General features: G+C 34.2%; 1 long non-coding RNA gene across 1 annotated transcript; it reads left to right on the plus strand.

Annotated features, from left to right (window-relative positions):
* LOC114099607 (uncharacterized) lies at positions 1 to 19892 on the plus strand. The gene is made up of 3 exons (XR_003583927.2): positions 1 to 82; positions 13274 to 13334; positions 19720 to 19892. It is a non-coding gene; the product is annotated as an uncharacterized lncRNA (long non-coding RNA).
* The last annotated feature ends 721 nt before the right edge of the window (positions 19893 to 20613 follow it).

Below are 20613 nucleotides of genomic sequence, written 5' to 3' on the forward strand. Positions count from 1 at the left end.
CCTTCCGGCCGGGGGCGCGCGGGTGCGGCGGGGCGGGGCGCGGAGCGGAGCACACCCGCCCCCGTTGCTGCCCGCGGAGTGGGTGAGATTTGTTTGTTTGTTAATAATCATTTCTTCTGTCAACTCCTCCTTCATCCAAAAATAGCGACAAAGTGGGAAGGCCAAGTCTCACAAAACGCCCCCGCGCGAAAACAAGGGTCGGCTTGGGCTCCCTGAAACGCATTCTTTGAGGAGTTGCCTGAAGTGTCGTATATTTAATGTCCAAAAGACTGGGGTAAGGAAGAAACAGAGGCGAGTGATTGGCATTCTCAAAATGCCAAAACTGGAAAGGATCAAGTTTCGTAGAGTGTTGCTTTCATACCCAGGAAAGTTATTTATCATGGTTATGTGAGGTGTGAAAATGAATTGAAAGAATAATTTGGAAATGTCATATTGAAGTTGCACATAGAGAGGTGCGTCAAATTGCTTTGAGTTTGATGCTACAAGAAACCAGTAATGTCAAGGTTTGTAAATACATGAGCTCTGCATTCCCTTTGTTAGTTTTTAAGTCTCCTGAGCAAATGACTCAAAATGTATCCAAAGTCTAATGAAGTATAACACAACAGTGTTCCCTTAAACACTGTAATCTACGCCTACTGTGTAAGACTTCCAATATTTTATCATATTTGGCTATCTCCTGATGAATAAGTTGAACACTTTTTGATTCTAACGTGACTGAAAAGAAATTTTGCATAAATATTTTAAGGGATAATTTTTTTCACTTGAATTTAAGGAAGAGCATAGTAAAATTTCTAGTGAAAACATTTGTATTATAAGGTAATTAAATGTATTGTCATTGATAGCTAATGGAAACTATAATTTTTGGAGAATATAGACTATAGAATGCTCTTGAGGTGAAATAGTGCCAAGTTTTTATCCAAACATAAGGCATAGACTGCTGAAACTGAACTCTGATTTGACTGCCTTCATTCTTTCCCATCTTGTTTCTAGGACATTGCTCCAATTTATAAGTTTCAGAAAATCCATGTTTCTGAATAAAATCAGCAACTTCTAATGGTTTACCAGTATCTGCAAGTTCAGATTCAGACTCCAGGCTACCTTTCCAGAACCATCATAGCTTTTTACTGGGCCTCATATATTTACTGCAAATGTAAGGGATGTTAAAATAGTGGTGTTAGCATCTCAATAGCTTCAATTTTCATTATTAAAGATCTTTTCTTTGACTCTTCAAGACTTCTTAGCCTTCAGGAGTCCTGTAGTAGAATGCATCTGACCATTTAGTGACCCTCCAAAATAGGGCAGACCTACCTGTGGAAAGGTGGAAAGGTGGGAAGGAGTGGGGGAGGTGCTTAAAAAAAAAGCATGGAAAGGGCTGGTCAAATGATATAAAATATGCTGACTTCACAGTTTTATTAAGATTCTTTAAGGGACTCCACCCTGTCTATCTGCTGCCCCCTCTTCAGTTTTTTGGCATCTATGTGTTGGGGTGACTCTGTCTTTTCCTCTTCATTCATTCCTGTACTTTCTATCAAATATCTGCTTGATTTTCAAAATCCAGCTGATGCAGAACTTTTTGACTCCATGGTTTCACCCCTCCTACTCACATCCCCTCCACAGTTCCCAGATACAAAACAGAATGTCCATATCATCTATTTTCAAACTAAATTATTAAATAAAGACTAAGACTACCTCTGGACAGTATGTTTGGCTTACCAGACAAATTGCAAACTTCAGAGATATAAAGAACATTTGTCCAAACTCTTCTTGAACCCCTTATGCTTTCAGTACAGTGCTGATCCCAAAAGGAATACTGAATCCTCTTAAGGTGGTTGTTTATTTTGTTGTTTTTTTTTTTTTTTATGTTTTGAAGAGTAGACACTCAAACTGGCAAAATAAAAATATTTGCTTAATGTTATTTCTCCAAGGCCTATTATATTTTAATTAGTTTTGCTATTGCTTAAGTACATTTTTAGACAATAATAACAAAAAAAAATGAGAAAGGCATAGTTAATATTTTAAAATCAGACAACCAGAGTCAAAAGAAAAAAAAATACAGTAGGTAACATTAGAATACAGCAATTATTGAACCTCCAATAGCACAAATGTATGTTGTTTTTTTTTGCATGGCAGTTTTTAATGCAAAGCTTTGAGGTTACATATTGGGAAGGAAATTCATGAGCCAGCTTGTTATTATTGCCTTAAAAACTAAAGGATTTGAACTGTATCATCAACTTTGAGAATTTTTTTTTAATTCCCAATGTGTTTCATTTATTCAATAGCGAATGATAAACAGGAGGAGAGTCTGCTTCTTTAATACTTGTTTTCCAAACTGTAAATCTACATTGCAAATGCTCTACATAAAGAATATTGGCTGTCACTGATGCTTAGTTAGTGGAGGAAAGAACACATTTATATTAGATGTGGATCACTCTATCTAGCATGATATAATAGAAACAGTAGCTAGCATCTTTGGTGTCAGATTAAAGTCTGAAAGTTTTACATCTATCTATCTATCTATCTATCTATCTATCTATCTATTTATTGCTGTATGGCCTAGGGCAAGACAGCCAGTCTTTCTCTCTGGTAATAACTTTCCTCATCTGTGAAGTGGCAATCATATCTACCTTCCCCAATTGATGTGAGTATTACATGAAATTAAGTAGGTGCTCAATATGGATGTTAGAATTATTTTCTTGCAAAAGGCAAAAATAGACCAGTTTTATATGAGGGATTATTCTTATGCCAATGAATGACAAATATCTTCATGCTTATGCAGCTATATTTTAAAATTGGAATAATTCAGGCCAGGACAGAAAACATACTCTGGTTGAATTACACAATTTTAAATGGAAAAGCTTATATCATCAGTAAAACATTATGCTTGGTTTAATTACTTGGTTACATTTTACATTTCCAAACCTTAACACATGCCTCAAAATTACAAATCAAGATTTATTGTGGAGGTAAGGTGTTTTAGTTCAGGACTTTTGTTTCTAGTCAAGCTACTGTTTCTTCACTAATATTTATATAATCAAAAATTTTATTTTGTGTCTCAAAATCTTAATAATTCTGAGTCTAATTAGTGGTAGAGTTGCAATTATATCAAATTTTTGCCTTTATTATGATCAAAGGGAGGTGTAAGGTAAGTAGAATATCTGATTAAATAAACAGTAAGCAGCCTGACACGGGGGCACACATCTGTAATCCCAATGATTTACAGAGGCTGAGACAGGGGAATCGAAAGATTGAGACCAATATGGGCAATTTATTGACACCCTGCCTCAAAATAAAAAGGACTGGGCTCTAGCTCAGTGGTACAGCACTTGCCTAGCATTGGTGCAAAGTCCCAGGTTCAATCACTGGTACCAAAACAAAACAAAAAGTAAAAACCTAATAACAATAAATAAATAAAAATAAAAAATAAATGGAAAGGAACATTTTATATTTCAAAAGGAAAAAAAAATAATTTTGAGTGAAATAGCTTTGTGAAACAATGCATATGACATCCCTTCCTCTTCTACTTTGTCCCAGTCACAAATGTTAAAGACTTGAAAAGTCCTCAAATTTTATTTTAAATTAACACAATTTAACTTTGTTTAGCCCAGTTGTTCTAAAATTCATTTCAGCAGCAAATATTTTGGTTCCCTCGATATATCTCTTGACATTTCCAGGGATACCAATAGAGTAATTTGCAATAGAATAAAAGTGAATGAAAGTAAAAGTTAATCAATAGGAGTAAACTCTTCAAAAACTTGCAAATATTTACTTATTAATCATGTAATTTAACTATGGTAGTCTGAATTTGATTGATTCTTTGATATATACCTATGAGCCATTATTATAAAGTATGACTAGTTATTATAGATATTTAAGGTAATAAGATTGTATAGTTAAGATTTATAACTCAAACCTGTTACTTATTCCTAGAAGTTTCCATATTAGCAAAAATTTAAGAATTATTGTATTAGTTGCTTTTCCTCATGAGGTTGTACTAATAAAACAATCTACTATTTTGATTTGCTCTATTTTCCTAAGTACACACCAGAGGGAGAAGAAGGTATTGTATTAATACCATTAAAACTTTGCCTTTTCTAATTATTTATACAATCTGGGTAAATTATTTGTATATTTTCTGATTTTGTGCATATTAAAGATTTGTCAATTTTATCACTCATTCTAAGATCATACTTTTTTTAGTTTGCTAAATATTCCTAAATTTAACTTCTCTGCAGTGAAACTTTGTGGCCAACTTTTTTCTTTCTAGTGGCTCAGTTCCCATGTTTATGAGCAACAGGTAAAAATGGCTTATCAATTCTTCAACAATGGAATGAAGCAAGATTATGTAATAGAATAAGTTTTATTGGGTCTGTTTTATGAGTTAATGAAACAACTCAAGAAGATTTTGGAATCCTCTTTATTAGATATAGTTAATGAAAAACCAAAATATTTATAGTTACCTATTATATTACACATGTATATTTATATATCACATATTACACATAATTATGTATTATAGTTAGTTGTCTATATTATCTGTGATGTTTAGATGCTCAAATTTGGATCAGTCCATTTTTTTTCTTCTTAATCCTGCCCTAAAATGTTGTTTTTAAATATCTATGGCATTTTGGATCCATAAAAGGTTTTAAAGATGTATATTTATCCATAGAAAATTCTCAGTCTATGCCAATGCCAATTGATAATAAGGATGTTTCTGTAGGATACCATAAACCAGGGAGATTCTAGCATATGCATTTTCTTCTTAGTTGAAGATTATTCTTTAGCTCTTGTATAATGTGTATTATTACCTTTTTTTGGAGCCATTTAGAACTTTTTGAAAAATATATTTGTTCACTGTGCATGTATTTGGAATTACATATTATATGTAAATCTTCCTTTCTATATTTTATGAAGAGTAGAAAAAAGGAAGGTTGGTGACCATGTGTACTATGTATCTATCTAATACTGATGGATCTTGAAAAGCTTTAATTGGTCTAAACTTCATAATGGTTCTCTCTCTCTCTCTCTCTCTCTCTCTCTCTCTCTCTCTCACACACACACACACACACACACACACCCCACACAGCATCTTTTTTTAAAGAAAATTAATTCTCCTAATGTGTGCCTGAACCTGAATATAAACCTCACTGGCCTCTCCCACCACATTTCCCTTCTCTAATCTCCCTTCTGCAGCTCCTTCATGCCCATTTCAGAACAAACACAATCTGCATTCAGAACAGGACCATTTACAAGTTGAATGGAGTTATTTTGGGTGAGTCATTGAAAACACAGTACAAAACCTTTCCTCACTCACCAGAAATGCATTTTTAAAATAAAGCCAAAGTGAACAAGGGTTGGCAAGTATGAAGGTGGACAAAATGGGGAGAGAGCAGGTCTTCTCTCAGCCTCAGACAGGATTTGGTAAGCCATTTTTGGCTATTTCTTAAAAGTTCAACTCCCCAATTCTTTTTAGTATGACCAACTAAAAGCACCAGATTGAGCAGGTAGAACACAAAACATGTACATTCTAATTTCAACTAGCACTGTTAACCATGGGCACCATCAGTAGGTCCACAATAGCATAGCAACAGCTTTAAGTTCCCATTTTTATCTTTCTTTAATTTAGATGCTATAAAGTATCTACATTTAACAACCTCTTTCTTCTGATTAGCTTTTAACAAATAGTAATTATAGACATGCATTAGAAAGTTGAATATAAATTCAACGTGCAAGCCTTTAAAGTTGCTATTAGGGCTAGAGATGTAGCTGAGCAGTAGAGCACTTGTGAGCAAATATGAGTCCCAGGATTCACTTTCCAGCATGAAGGGGAGTGGGGGGTGGAGATGGGGAAGAAAGAGAGAAAGAAAGGAAGAAAATGCTTTTTAAATAAGTAAAGTTCTATGAGAATTAAGCAATAAAATATTAAAGTAAATAGGTCTATGGAGATAGATAATAATAAGTTAGTTCCTAAGAAGCTTTTAAGTTGAATTATTATAATAAATATACTGGTAAATAAATTATTATAATAAATATACTGATAAAATTACATGGTAAATTTTGTATATTTAATATGAAAGTATTCAAGATGTAGAAATCTGTGCAGATTCTTATTTTTCTATCTGTAGAACATATTACTTACCCTGTATCATACAGAAAACTTTATGGAAGAAAATTTTCTGCAACCTGCTACCAATCAGTTGAGGCTCATGTCTCCTGAATGAGAAGAAATTGAGAATCAAGGAGACATTCTTAAACATATAATGCTAACTCAAAACTCTTGCTATAAAATTTGATAGGCTTTAAAATCATCTTTAACACAGGTTGACCCAGAATATTGTTGTGAACCAATTAACATACTGTAGGGGGCCCTATGGTTAGAAGAGTCCCCTGTACACAAAAAGTCCATCCCCAAGTTGTGCAAATATTCTTGAACTCCCTGCAAACCATGAGTTTTCACAAGGCAGGGTGACAATTGTTGGTAAAGAGAATGAAAACTCTGTTTGAAATTTAATCTGGCTATGGAAGTACAAGGGTCAAAATAAACAAACAGATATTTCCTGCCATAGTTAAAAGCAAAGCAAAATACTCTGTTTCCCACATTTGGGGGATTTTTTGTCCATCATTGGACATGATGGAATTTTTGTCCATCATGTGTGTGTTCTTCAGTAATTGTTTTCTTAATTATAAAATAAGAATGTATACAGCCTTCAAAATGTATCTGTCTCATCTAGGAATGATTTTATCTCATTTATGTGTATTTAAATGAAATTTACATATATGACAAAGTTAAAGGGAGTTAATATCTATTGATATTAAGAACTAAGACCAAGAATTTTCCTATAATTGTATGTCAAACTAAAATGTCAAGCACATTACTATCAAATGTCTCTGGGGCATGAAAGTTTGTATAAGTAGCATAGTTGGCCTAGATTATACAAGTACTCATCAAACAACTTAAAGTTGTACTTATTAATACTTTGTTATTAAATGAAGGAGCCACGGGGTAAAGGTTAGCACACAGGCTATCTCTGCCTAATTTTTAAAGATTCTGTGAGCCCATGACTTTCCCTCTTTTTTTTTGTTTAAACAAGTAATTCCAATTTGACACCTTAAAACCCTTTAAATACCATAATTCATTAAAATAATGTGATAATCAGTTGGGAGAAGCATTACTAAAAGCAGTTGTTTCAATGGAGCCAAGAAAATAACAATGTTAAAAAAAATGGATGCTTTTAATTGGGTACTTCTTTGTGCCAGTTACCATAATTAGGGCTAGAATTTATACTATCTCCTTTAATACAGAGCCTCTATAAGAACTTGTCTTACTCTCACTTTCTAGATAGGGTAATTGAATTTCTGAGAGGCTAATACTTGCCCCAGGTCACACACCAAGCCTCTTCCCCTGCAAAGACTGTGTCCTTGCCTACCATGTGCAACTGTCTCATGGCACTTCAGGCCTCAGACTTTAGCAGTTGCTCCATCTCAGCATACTGAGAGGATTGGGATTCCTCACTTAGGAATAATGGGGAGAGAATCAGTGGCACTTGTAAGTCAACGGGATCCTAAGGAGAGACTTATCTACTATAACTCCCTTATTTTATAGGGGAGGAATATTGAGCTCAGAAAGTTTAAGTAGCCTGCCCAAGGTCAACAGCCAAATAGTGACAGAATTGGTTAAGGACAAAAATCCGTATCAGCAGTTTAGTGTGCTTCCTTATCTACCACACAGGAAGCTTTGGGTAACAATTATAAATATTTTAATACTTTAATTTGAACATATCAGGAAATCATACACATTTCTCATATGTGATTTTTAGAGAAAGCTGGTATGAGCAGACATTGCTGCAAAACAGATTTCAAAGCACAAATCAACTAATATCAAGTGATATGATGGACCAGAATTGTTTATATCGAGCACATACTTTCAGAATATTTGCAATAATCATTGAAAAGGATTTTTCAGAGTTTCCAGAATATCTGTTGGTCTGTAATCATGAGAGTTCTTGTTAAATGTAGACATGCCTCCACTCTGTCCTTAACAAATTAAAAGAAATTACAAATCTAATACATCCATTCTTATCTGGGTCCAAATCTAGTTTATGGATGTATAGGATAGCAGCATGAACTTATTTCTGCTTATTGTGTGTGTGTGTATGTGTGTGTGTGTGTGTATATATATGTGTGTGTGTGTGTGTATACATATCTGTATATGTATATATGTAAATTTATATAAAACATTTATTTCTTCATTTTTCAATATTCAGCACATTTGTTGAGTTCTAACACTGTGGTAGATTCTGTAAAGTTTTGGTGTTATGATAATGACCCAAATAGACTAATCTTATAGTACCATCCTACACTATGGCCTTTCTGAGTGTTCATCTCATTCCTCTTCTTCCTTTTTTCCACTTTGCTTATGTTTTCTTTTCTTTTCTCATTCTTTCTTCTTATAATGTAGTTAGTTTTTCTTTTACTATCACCATAAATTATGCTGCAACCTTTACTGTTTATCTCATATAGTAGAAGAAAATGCTATGAATAAAAATATTCACTCTGGTGATTATATAATCAAAATCATAAAAGAGAATATTCCTTTTAAAATATAGCAATTAGAACAAATATAATTTTATATTTATATATAAGTCTAGCAATTAGCATATGTCAAGTTTTCAATGTCATTTGAAAACTTCAGTTCTTACCAGGCCCTTGACTACGCAAGTTTAATCATGTGGTGATACTCTTTAAAGCAGCTGTGTCCAGAGTTAAAACCAATAGGGAAAACATAGCTTCTTGCTAAACCTTATATCACCATTTTAAGGACTGTAGGAGTGAGAAGTGGCATGGTGTGGCAGTGGTAGAGAAAGAAGTATGATAATTCTGATATCTGTTATACTGGTGCCCATTGCAGCGATTTGGATAAAATTTACCAGGTATCTTCATACAATACCACGAAATACCACAAGCCTCTATTTATAAGCAGATTATTTGATAAATCCGTTTGCAGTAGATATAGAGAGATATCCATTCAACAACCAAGCAGTCATCCTGTTCCCCTGCATCTCTGGGAAGAACTGTAATAGACCTATTCCTACCAAATGATTAGCTATGCCTTGAAATATTTACATTGTTGTTTAAAATATTTTTAAAATGCAACCATGTGGCTAAATAAGCTATGTACATTTCAGCAGAGAAAATATATGTGCAAGTCTAAGATAAGTGATAGTCAGGAGAATGTTCCTTTTGTATAAACTAGATTTCTCAGTAGCCCTACGAACATTGATAAAGGCCAAAATATTAAAACTGCTTTTATTTTATCTAATCTTCTCACTCAGAAAACGAAAAATAAAGATCTAGGTTTTTAACATGTAATATTAAAATTTCTCACTAAAGTTGATACTTCAGATCCAAAATTCAGAGTTCCGTCCTGCCATATTTCTGCAGAGCATACAAGACTGGGAACAGAATTTCTACAAACCTAAATATGTTATTCAACTTGTGTTTGAGTGTTCTAGGACAGCATATTATTTTCTACTATAGGAAAAGCTCAAGACTGTAACACCCCTGGTCCAGCCACATTCTTGAACTTAGAAGACTTGCCCAAGGGGAATACTGCTCATGATAAGAAAGTGAGGAATTTGGCTTCTCAGACTAAAATCTGACTTCCAAACAAACCTCAACTGACATATATGGGACCCAAACTTTTAAGATTTTAACTAAGAACTATTTAAACTCTAACTTAAATGTTCAAATTTAAGAGAGGGAAATGTTAACTGTCCTGATTCCATCATTACACACTGTCTACATATATCCAATTATCACCCTGTACCCCATAATGTTGTACAACTGAAATAATAATTAAAAGAGGAAACCTTTAACTTGAGTAGAAACAATATTCAGAATGTTTTTCTAAAGGACACAAATTCAGCTACTATTATGACTACTGAATATGTCTTATATTTATTTCAATATTTTAACATTTACCCATGACTTATAGCAGACCAGAAATGATCTGAGTGCCTTGAAAATATCCAGTGATTTCCAGAGAGTCAGTTTTTACCCAATCACTCTGTGATTTATGCAGTGGCACCTGCCTACAACAGTTCTCAATATAAGCAATGATATGAAATGAGAAGGCACTGTGTCTAATAAGGAGTCTTCCCAAACCTGAAGAATGTCACCCTGTATTCTCTTTAGGAGAAGTTAAGGAGAAATTTCTCCTTATAATATATGTTCCAAGAACAGCTGAAATTACCAGGATATTTTTTAATGTCATGGGCACTAGAAACTACATAACTGACAAAATTTCTAGTTTTACATTGCCTGCTGGAAAACTTGAGAGCCAGTATGTGGCTCATCCATGACAGATGAGTAGGTCATCATGGTATGCATCTTGAACCTTATTCATACTCTATTTTGTCCCCACCCTTGTTTTTTTTTTCTTTCCTTAAATTTCTACTTCCATTTTTTCTCAAAAAAAAAATGTTCTTTTTATAACCTTTTTCTGTAACACAGCAAGGAATAGCTAAGTCAAATATATGGGGAAATATGCAAAAACACATTCACTATGAGAATAAGACCACTCCTAGAAGACTATTAGAAGGGAAATGAACAAAGATATTCCGTTAAAGTGTAACATTATGGCTCTTTCCAAACTTTTTGAAATTGTGTCCACGTTTTGAGGGTGGGGTACTTGAACTTCAAAAGCTCTAGCTATTTAGTTCAGAACTATAAGTACAGGGAAATATGTGAATGACCCCCTACAATGTACTACAGTTTGAATATTTTAAGACAAGCGGGGAATTATCATAATTGCTATTATCATTGAGGTTGGAAAGGTAGGTGAGGGCCAGTTTTCAAAGGTCTTAGTATGCTGTTCTAAGGGACTGTCTTATTGCCAGTGGGAAGTCAGAAGCAATTTTCAGTTTTTAACTGAAGTACTCTGTTGTAAGATAACTAGTTAACTGTGTAGTTAAAGAGTTAGGAAGCAACAAATAAAGGAACCAGTTAGGAACTTATTAGCATGTGGGTGGTGGATATGGTTGATTAAAATCTGCCTTAGAGCAATGGGAAAGGGCTACATTCAGATTTGACAGATTAGAAATGGACAAAGAGGAAAACTCAGAATGTCCTTGTCAAGGCCTGGGTTCTCCTTTAGATAATTGGATGGGTGTTGGTGTCATTTAACATGATAGAGAATTTATACAGATTGGTTATTTGGGAATAATTTGAGAGTAAGAAAAACAAGGCAGAAAAAAGGAAATTAGTGGAATGCTAAATGTCTTAAATATGAAGTGCTGTAAGACATTGATAGGTATGTATCCTTAAACGTTCAGATATAGAACTCCTGATAAAAGTTTAGCTTAAATTGTGTGTGTTTGTGTGTGTGTTATTTTTAGTTGTGGATGAACCTTTATTTTTATTTATTTATTTTTATGTGGTGCTGAGAATCAAACCCAGTGCCTCACACATGCTAGACAAATGCTGTACCACCGAGCCACAACCCCAGCCCCTGGGTATGTGTATTTTTAAGTCATTAATATCAGATATCCATCTTTCTCTATGATCCTGATCAAACATCTTATTTCCCCCTCAAAAATTATTGTAAACCTATAAAGGCAACAATCATAAATGCTCTCTAAAATGGCTCATCATTCACACAGTTACGTTGGTTTGCCCCATGCAGTAAGTGTCAAACATTTCTCTGGAAGGATATTCCAGTGAATATTTTCCAGCCCTCATTTTATACTTATCCATAAAAGTCAGCAGTATTCACTACTTCTCTCATTTCTTTCTTGATGTTATATTTCCGGATTCTCCTACTTTTCAGTCTCCTTCGCTGGCTTTTATTTTCCTACCAGCTGTACTGTCATAATTCTGAGTGTCTCAATCTTTAAGTTTACACATTCTCCATGGGTGAGGAGAGGAGAGAAGCATATCACATTGGGTTTTTAGGTCACTTTTAATTTGTGAGAGCAGAGGTTATTTAGGATGTTAAGCAAAGGAATGACATGATCCAACTCATGTTTTAAAAGACTAACTCTGGCTGCTATTTATAAAATTGACTAATGGGATAGAGATAGAAGTAGGGAGAAAACCCAGGAGGTTTATGAAATAATGAAGGCTTGTACCAGAGAAAGAGCTCTGGAAATGGTAGGGATTGTGGATGTATCTTCAAGATAAGGCCAGTAGGATTTTTTGCTTATGGATTGGAAGAGTATGTAAAAGAAAGAAAGGAGACCATAATGATTCCACATTTTTGTACCTGAGCAACCAGAAGACTGGAGTAAGAACACTGAGATGGAGGAGATTTATAATGGAGAATTTTGGGGAGAAACAAAAGTTGGTTGTCTGTGTTAAATTAGAAGGAATTATTAGATATCCAAGTGGAGATGTTGAATATGAAGATAGAGTTCAGGAGAAAAACTAGTGCTAGCATAAATTTTAAGGACTCATAAACAAATAGATGGTATCTAAAACTAAAAAAAAAAAAACAAAAAAAAAAAAAACAAAACAAAACAAAAAAAAAACCTTGTAAGATACTCCACATGTTAGAGGCAAAATCCAGCAAAAGAGGCTGAGAAAAATCAACTGATGAAGTAAGGAGAAAATCCAAAGTGGTGTCCAGAAGGTAATTGAAAAGAAAAAAAAAAAGTTTTAAATAGTAAGTAATGATCAATTTTACCAATTTTCTGAGATGCTAGTTAAGATGGAAACTAAAAACTGGCCTCTGAATGTGGCAGAATATGATGTTATTACTGACCTTGACAATAATTGCCATGAGATGGTGAAAAATGAAGACTCAATTAGAGTGAAAATCTGTGGGCTTGTTTCTTTTAGAAGAGTGATACAGGAAATTGCAGGGGTATTCAAATTAAACAATTAATTTACCAATATAAAACAAAAGAGCAGGAAAACCATAATATAAATAAATGACCATAAAAAATCACCAAAGTCTAGGCATGGCTAAAGCTGAAGAAAAAGTGAAGTTTTAATACCTCTGAGTTATCCCAGTTGATTTTAATATTATAGCTTCTTATAATTATTATCATTTCTGAGATAAAACAGAAACAATAAATGTAGGCATCATGCATGAATGGAATGATGATGAGAAAAGAAATAGTTAAAAGGAAATGTAGGGTTGAAGAATTATTTTGGAGGTTTTTATTGATTATTAGGAATAATCCCCCCAGAAAACCTTCAAAGTCATTCTTCAATCCTACATTTGATGCTTAACATCTAATCCACTTAATTTTAGAAGGTCATTTCTTTCTTTTAGATGGAAAGGAGATTCAGATGTACCAATGTTACATTTTCAGGAGGAGATCAATTTTTTAAAGGTGGGAATTTTTGTTACTTTTATTTTTAAAATTAACAGAAAAAATATGTATTTGCAGTTTAAAACATGGTGTCTTAAAGTATATTTACACCATGGAATGATCAAATCTAGATAATTAACCTATACATACCTAATGTAGTTATAGTGTTTGTGGAAGGAATACTTCATATACACTCTTTCAGCATTTTTTAATAATACAATATATTATTATAACTATAGTCACCATATCATAGATTTCTTAACTTATTCCTCTTATCTAACTGCAGTTTTATGTCTTTTTTTTTTTTTTTTAGTACCAGGAATTGAACCTAGGGGTGCTTAACCACTCAGTAACATCCTCAGCCCTTATTTTAATTTTTTTAATTCTAATTTGTTATATATGCCAGCAGAATGCATTACAATTCAAATTATACATACAGAACACAATTTTTCATATCTCTGGTTGTACACAAAGTAGAGTCACACCATTGGTGTCTTCATACATGTACTTAGGGTATTGATGTCCATCTCATTCCACCATCTTTCCTAACCCCATGCCCCCTCTCTTTCCCTCCCTCCCCTTTTCTCTAACTACAGTTTGTCTAGTCCTCCCATGCTCTACTCCCCAATCTCATTATGAATCAATATTCTTACATCAGAGAAAACCTCCGTACTTTTTTTTTTTTTTTTTTTTGGAATTGGCTAACTTCGCTTTGCATTATATTCTCCAACTCAATCTGTTTACCTGCAAATGCCATGATTTTATTCCCTTTTAATTCTGAATAGTATTCCATTGTGTATATATATACCACAGTTTCTTTACCCATTCATCAACTGATGGGCATCTAAATTGGTTCCACAGTTTAGCTATTGTGAATTGTGCTGTTATAAATAATGATGTGACTGTGTCCCAGTAGTATGCTGTTTTTAAGTCCTTTGGGTATAGACTGAGGAGTGGAATAACTGGGTTTGTATCCTTTGATAAACATCTCCACATTTCCAACCCCAACCACTACAGCATATTACCATCACCATTCTACTTTCTACTTCTGTAAGATGAATGGCTTTAGAAACAACATATGATGAGATTGTAGAGCATTTGTTTTTCTGTGGCTTGCTTATGTCACTCAATATAATGTCCTCCATGTTCTTTCATATTGTCTGAAATGGAAAATCTGCAATAGACATAGGAGCACAGATATCTTTTCAACATATTGATTTCGGTTGCTGGTTCATATGGTAGTCCTATATTTACTATTTCAAGGAATCTCCATACCATTTTCCATAATGACTGTATAAATTTACATTTCCCCAACAGTGTGCAAGATAACCAACACCTGTTATCTTTTGTCTTTTTGATAAAAGTGATTCTAACAGCTGTGAGATGATATCTCACTGTGGTTTTAATTTGCATTTCCCAGATGATAACCAATCTTTGGCCTTTTTCCATAAACCTGTTGGCCATTTGTTTATTTTCTTTTGACAAGCGTCTGTTCAGGTTATTTTTCCATTTTTAAATCAGTTTGTTTTATTGCTATTGGCTTGTTTGCTTTTCTTATATATTTTGAATATTAACCACTTATCAGATAATATACTTTTCATAGGTATTCTTCTGTCTCTTCACTCTGTTGACTGGTTCCTTCGCTATATAGAATGTTTTAGTTTGGTGTAACTTAATTTGTCTATTTTGCTGTAATTGCTAGTGCTTTGGGAGTCATATTCAAAAAAGTCATTGCCCAGACCAATGTCCTGGGGCTTCTCAGAGGGAGATTATTTGAAGAAATTCATACCTACTACATGTATGTATATGTGTACACATACATACACAAATATACACATTTATTCTGAGAATTAGATCACATCATCTGCTGAAGTGATTGAGCCTGAGCTGTTTGGAGAATTACAAAGAATGAAGCTTTGGAATAGATGTAACTAATTATGAACAGAGAACCACAAAGGAGAGGTAGAACTTTTATTTATCCAACAATTATGTAACTAAGCACCTTATAAACATTAGTTTGTTCATTCCTAATAAACCTGAAAGGTATGTTAAATTATCATCCCCTTTGCAGGTGAAGACAGTGAGGTATGAAGCAGTCATGCTGTTTTCCCATGGGCACCCCACATATATATGGTGGAGTTGGGAAATGAGCTCCATGCTCTTGACCACTCCACAATTGATGCCTTCTTGTTGTTGAGCATCTTAGGGGGACACATGCCAATGATATATGGCTCTATTTAGCAGGTTTGACTACATTGGTTTTGAATTGCAAAAGACTCTTTCATTTAGGATAGGAGTTCAGATGTTGAGTGTAATGGAAGTTGGAAAGGCAGAGGAAGTTGAGGGCTTAATTGCTGGGATAAATTATAGGATGCAGGCTAGACAGAAGAGGGAGGGCAAGAATGGAGGAAGTAGGCCTGTGGAGTGGCTCAGAGAACTGATCCTTTGCTATTTTCTGAAAGATTTTAGATCTCTTGTGAAGTCATTAAAGTAGTCTGATAAATGTTTAAAAAAAGAGTGATAGTTGAAAGAAGTAGGAATTTAGATCTAAGACAGTATGATTTTGAAGTGTAACTATGGGAAATGTAACTATGGGGGTGTAACAATATCTCATTACTACTTTTATACTGATTACATGTTGAAAGCATATTCATGAATCTACTGGATTCAGTAGAGACATTAGAATTGCTTTTACCTATTTGGCACACATGCAGTTTCTGCAAGACAAGGCTAGACCTGGGATCTGAATCTGTCTCTAGGGAGGGGCTTGTGATTATGAAGCATTCCAGTGATCTTGATGACCAGGAAAATTCAGGAAACACAGATCACACAAGGAACTAGTTTGACAGAGGAGGAGACACAGGGTTGCTAGGAAAATTAGGTAGCACTGTGGGTGGCATATGGTCCATGGTAGTGAATACTTAAGTCCAAAGAAAAGGCCTGTGCATCAGAGAAGGTCAAGAAGTTGTGATATAAAGGTGTTAGGTGGGGCATCCTTACAAGTCATGTTTGAATCACTCAGGATGAGACAGGAAATGGGTGGAGAAAAGGACTGTAGAGCCCAATGGTTTGCAGTGAAATATGGGGAAGTTAGGACACCAAGCTGATGTAGTGAACAGACTCTAGACAAGAGTCATAGAAGAAAACCTTTCTTGTAGCCACCTGCCTCTGTGAGTATGATGGGAAAGCCAAAATTTCCATGTCCCTAAGGTGCCTATCTGGCAGCATTCCTAGAGAGCTTTTAAAAGGTTGAACTTTAGGAATGATTAAATGATTAAAGCCTTAAATTACCTCAGAGGTCCAACACATTAGCAAAGTAAATATTAATACAGATTAGTTTATCTAGCTCATTTAAAACCATTATCACTTAAATACAAATAGGGCTAAAGATTGGGTATTTTTGAAAGGGAGCAAGTGGAAAGAGAAGGGAAATTGAGCTACGGGTAATGTGAACCACTCAAAGAGGAGAGAACCACCAACCTTCCACATGGAGAACAACCTAATGTGTGCCCTAGAGATAGTATAGAATCTGCAGATAGCCATCTTCTTCCACTCGTTCAGAATATTCACTAAAAATTGTTTTAATTATTTCAGATGCAATGATATGGGGATTTTCTCAGCTCTAATAAAGCTAAAGTTCTCAGAAACAAAATATCAATTTTTACAGATCCAAAAAGAACAGAGGTCTCTGCATAATATGACAGTTGATCCATATCCTATCGCTGAATCAAAAAGCAAGAAATAAAATCAAGAATCAATAAATGAGATGGATTTAAACTAAAAAGCTTCTTCTCAGCAAAAGAAACAATCAATGAGGTGAAGAGAGAGCCCACATTTTGGGGAGCAAATTTTTGCCACATGCACATCAGATAGAGCACTAATCTCTAGAATATATAAAGAACTCAAAAAACTTAACACCAAAAAAACAAACAACCCAATTAATAAATGGGCTAAGAAGCTGAACAGACACTTCTCAGAAAAAGATATACAATTGATCAACAAATGTATGAAATAAAGAGTGTTCATCATCTCTAGTAATTAGAGAAATACAAATCAAAACTGCTCTTAAGATTTCATCTCATGCCAGTCAGAATGGCAGTTGTCAAGAGTACAAGCAACAATAAGTGTTGGCAAGGATGTGGGGGAAAAGGCACACTCATACATTGCTGGTGGATGGCAAATTGGTGCAGTCAATATGGAAAGCAGCATGGAGATTCCTTGGGAAACTGGGAATGGAACCAACATTTGACCCAGCTATCCCACTCCTCAGTTTATACCCAAAGGAATTAGAATCAGCATGCTTTAGTAACACAACCACATCAATGTTTATAGTAGCTCAATTCACAATAGCTAAACTGTGGAAGCAAACTAGATGCCCTTCAATAGATTAATGGTTAAAGAAACTGTGGTATGTATACACAATGGAATATTACTCAGCATTAAAAGATAAATAAAATTTTTGCATTTGCATGTAAATGGATGGAGTTGGAGAATATGCTAAATGAAGTAAGACAATCCCAAAAAAACCAAAGGCCATGTATGTTCTCTCATAAGTGGATGCTGATCCATAATGGGGGAGGGGCATGGGAAAAATGGAGAAACTGTGATTGGGCAAAGGGGAGGGAGAGGATGGGAGAAAGGGTATGGGCAGGAAAGACGGTGGAATGAGATGGAAATTCTTACCCTAGTTACATGTTTGCACATATGGTATAACGCTACATTGTGTACAACCAGAGAAATGAAAAGTTGTGCTGCAATTGAGTACAATGAATCAAAATGCATTCTGTTGTCATATATACCTAATATAATAAATAAATTAGTTAATCTAAAAATTATTTCTATTTCCCATAAAAAAGCAGGATAAATTACATCTTCTTACAAAAGTATCTGATATTAGAGGAACTATGTTTTAGTCAACAAACATTTTTGCTTTGGTGACCTACATTGTTAATTACCTTGCAAGCCACCACTGTTTCACCTTCATCTTTATCAACAGAATCCTTTTTATGCCACTGAATGTTGGCTTCTATATGTGACACAAAAACTTATGGCAGCCACCTTGTGACCAGGAGAGAAACTTACCTAAAAAGACAATTTGCTCATAAGTTTCCCAGTTTAAAGAAATAGGAAAGTAGGGACCCTGTAAAATTTGAATTTCGAATAACAAAAAAATATGGCATGTCTTATACCTTTAAAATTATAAATTGCTTATCTGAAATTCAAATTTAAGTGGATGTTTTATATTTAGTCTGGTAATCCTAGATGCTAAGAATGACAAAACAGAAATTTGCAAAGATCCTACCTCAATGAAGAATTAATTGAACTGCTGAATTAGCCAAATCTGACATTGTCTTAACTTAAAAATTTTTTAAACTAGCTTTCATTCCTGCATTTTCTGTTACTTATAGTCAAATGTATTCTAATTAACAGTTTTACTATCCCTCTCATTGAGCAAGTTGATAAAACATATAGTTCATCCATGAGTTACAAATTCCAAATTTTAGTTAGTTTTTTCAAAGAGTTTTTGTGAAAATTTTTCAATATGAAATACATCTTTGTCTTAAGATTTTAGGTTCCCCCCTCCCCCAGTACTGGGGATTGAACCATAAGGTGCTTTATCACTGAGCTGAACCCTCATGCCTTTTTTTATTTTTATTTTGTGACAGGGTCTTGCTAAGTTGCTAAGGCTGGCCTTGAACTTGGCAATCCTTCTGTCTCAACCTCCTGAGTCACTGAGATTACAGGCATTTGCCACCTGACGTGATCTGATCTCTAGCCATCTCCTTATTCTCTCCTCCCCTTCCTAACAGTATGACTTAAAGGCAGCTCTTTCCAAGTATGCATGTCTATCTAAGAAAAACAGAATCCCTACAGTCACAGAAGACACTCACATTAGAATATTGTCCAATTACCACTATTCAAACAAACCTTTTGACAGACCTCTCATGTGCACCCTCAACAAACATTTTATAGTACGCATCCAGAAAGTTTTGCTGCTTAGAAAAGATGCTTTTCTTTGTATCTGATTTGAGTAAGGACAATGATGTCACATGCATGAATATAAACATACACCTACCTAGAAATGACAATGAACATAAGAGAAGAAAAGGGAAGAAGAGAAGAAACAGCATTTTAACTGGGTGGTCTAAAAAGTGTGGAAATTGAAGAAATGTATTTAGAAGTTAAGAATTCTTTTGGAGAATTATTTTAGATCTGTTCTAACTTTTATATCAGGATCTGTTACTTTAAAAGAATGCTGATTTACTTTAAAAGAATGCTAATTTAATTTATTAATTTTTAAATTAATATTATATTAATTCTTCCATTACCATTTATTGAATTAATCTTAGAAAGTTATTGTCAGTCCACTGATTCTTTCTTCATATTATTTTTTTATTCATACCAGGTAAAATTTTGTCTGCATGTCTTGCATATGAAGAAACAGAAGCAAAAGCTATACATGGAAAAGAATACTTCTCCAGACTTGACTCAAATCTTCCTAAAGAAAGTTCTTTTCCCAATTTTAATTCTTTAGTAATATCCATTGCTTTTCTAGTATAATCAATAACATTTCTGGATCACCCTAATAAAGAATATTTTACTTTAAATACCATTTCTCAAATTAATAGAGCTTACCATAAGCAAAATTTTGAGATGTGTTTTCCAAATTCTGATTTTAAAAGGGTAATAAAAATCAAATCTATTTATTAAATCATTCTGACATAAAAGAGGTGGGTTATGTTATTGGTGCTCTAGCGAAGCTTTTTTCTCCCCCACACAATTGTGTCTACTACAGCATATATAATTTTAAATCTTCAAAAATAATCTAGTATTTTGTGATATACCATTAATTTTTGTTCCATCATCAAAAATTTAAGATAGTAAAAGAAAAGTGCTTGGAATGCTCAGAACATGCCAGTCACCGGGGCCTAAAGCACTTTGCTCAGTACCAGTGGTGGAACTATGTTGCCCCTTCTGTATACTTTAAATTCAGTGAACTCTACTTGCCTTCCAAGCCTCTCTTTAATACAGTTCCAGAGCCAGTACCATTTCAAGGCTATATCCCCCCAGACACAAACATTTCTATCCGTTCAGATGATCTTCTTTCTCTTTAGTAAACATGCTTCTCCCCCTCCTTCATCCCTGTTATTTCTTTTACTACAAATACTATCTCTTTTCTTCTGTCTTCTCACTTGAGCAATTCAAGATCTAAGGCTTCCCAAAGGATCTTCCTGAATGTCTTAGACCATGTGATGTTCATTATTGTCAGTAGAACACTGCAGCATCCTGTTCTGATTCT

This window comes from Marmota flaviventris, chromosome 11, assembly GCF_047511675.1.
Source record: "Marmota flaviventris isolate mMarFla1 chromosome 11, mMarFla1.hap1, whole genome shotgun sequence".
Taxonomy (NCBI): domain Eukaryota; kingdom Metazoa; phylum Chordata; class Mammalia; order Rodentia; family Sciuridae; genus Marmota; species Marmota flaviventris.